At 41.6% G+C, this 2,015-nt stretch overlaps 1 pseudogene; it reads left to right on the top strand.

The window, feature by feature from the left end:
- The first annotated feature begins 1,555 nt into the window (after positions 1-1,555).
- On the top strand, positions 1,556-1,795 carry LOC111744089 (annotated as a pseudogene).
- Positions 1,796-2,015: the final 220 nt, after the last annotated feature.

Raw genomic sequence — 2,015 nt, 5'->3', positions numbered from 1 at the left:
CTCATCTGTCTAAAGGGAACTTATTTTTATGACAAAATAAGCTATAGCTAATTTTTCTGTAAGTATTTTCTCCAAGTTGTAAAAATTTCATTTAGCCATCCATTTATTGATTCATTTCTTCAAAAATATTTCTTGAGGAACTACTGAGGCCCGTACCCTGGGCTAGTCTCCCAGGTGATTGACAGATTGGCAGAAGCAAGCTGTGAAAGGTCTTGTTTATCATATTAAAGTTAAGGGCCTGACCCAGAGGACAGTAAGGAGCAGGTGATGATAGTTGCCTTTGGGAGATATTGTCCTGGCACATAGAGAACTAATCTAGCGGTGAGAGTGACTGAGACCAGGTGTCTGCTTCTAGCACATTCCTTTATGGTAGTATCTCCTCATTGCAGAAAATTTGGAAAATGCGCATTAAAAAAAACTTTTGAGTATATTCTTATATTTTCTTGGGGCAGCCATGTGTCCTAGGTTTTCTGGGATAGACCTGATTTCAGATTCCCAAAAGTACACTTATACTGGTCAGGCTTGTCCAACTATAAGTGAACTTCAAATTCTCAAGGATAAGGTAGGACCATGTTATGTTTAAGTTACACAGAAATAGTGTAAATGACTTACTTTTATCCATGAATTGAAGGAGGGTCAATTAATTGAGTAGAGGTGTAGTTAGTCTGCTCATCATCTGGGCACCCCAGTAGGCTGTTGTCCCACAGTGAACTCATCCATCACGTGTGTTGGCAAAAAAAAAAAAAAAAAATGGAGAGCATTTTAGAAAGGCCACTCTAGATATTGAAGGAGGCAAGACCTGTGAAGACACTGTTAGGATAGTCAGGTCAGAGGTGAGGAGAGGTAAAAGATCTGAATGAGGGCTGTGGTAGCTGAGAGGGAAAGCAGAGGACAGGTAAGAAAATGAGACACAGCCCCTGAAAATCATGTCTACCCAGAACCTGTGAGCATGACACTATTTAGAAGTAAGGTCTTTACAGAAGTAATAAAATTAAGATGAGGCCATACTAGATTAGATTGGCTCTGATTCCAATATGAATGATGTCCTTATAAGAAGGAGGACGTTTGGATACAGAGACAGACACACAGGGAGAAGACCATGTGACAATGGAGGCAGAGATTAGAGTGATGTAGTTGCAAGCCAAGGAATACCAAGGATTGCTTGCAACCAAAGAAGCGAGGAAGAAGCTGGGAAGAAGCTGGGAAGAAGCTGGGAAGACTCCTCCCTTCAAACCTTCGGAGAGCATGGCCCTGCTGACACAGCGAGTTTGGATTTCTGGCCTTCAGAACTGAGAGAATGAATTTCTGTTATTTCAAGCCACCAAGTTCATTGTAATTTGTCACAACAGCCCTAGAAAACTAATACTGGAGATAAAATAACTGTGACTCAGTCTTCGTTTGGATATGAATAGGGAGGAAGAACTTTGGGCATGCGGAGTGACTGGATGGCCGTGGAACTCCTGAGCAAGAACATAAAGCAAGGATGAGCACACTGCAGCCTTGGTCAAAATGCCCCCGTCTCCCGTGAGGGTGTCCACAAATTCCGTCTGGCATCTTTGAGTTCGCCGACTAGACACCGAGAACAAAGCTTTCCCTCCCAAGTTGAAAAAATTTATGGACAGGAAGTTTTCTTTGAAATTAAATGGTAACAGACATGTCCAAGGAATATCATAGATCCCTGTATGAATCTTGCGATAGATGAATGTGTAGATATGACAACTAGTGGGCAGCAAAACACTGAATGGCAGTAATGAGAAGAAATAGCATCATGTTAGAAGATTCGGAGCGCGTGTGAAGAATAGCTGTGTTCACCAGGGAACCAACTGCTTGCACACGTCCCCTCTCCACAGCACCTGTTTACTGCAACATAAAAATCGGGTTGTGCACATTTTCATATTGAATTTTTTATTAAAACTTTTGTAATAGTCAAAAAACAAAAAGCCACTGTCTCCTCCAGCTGCCTCCACGTTGTTGTTAATAAAGGTTTATTAGAACACGGCCATGCCTATTTGTTG

This window comes from Pteropus vampyrus, unplaced genomic scaffold (genome assembly GCF_000151845.1).
Source record: "Pteropus vampyrus isolate Shadow unplaced genomic scaffold, Pvam_2.0 Scaffold127, whole genome shotgun sequence".
Taxonomy (NCBI): Eukaryota; Metazoa; Chordata; class Mammalia; order Chiroptera; family Pteropodidae; genus Pteropus; species Pteropus vampyrus.
The sequence above is the reverse complement of the archived record's forward strand: the minus strand, read 5'-3'. Positions and strand labels throughout refer to the sequence as shown.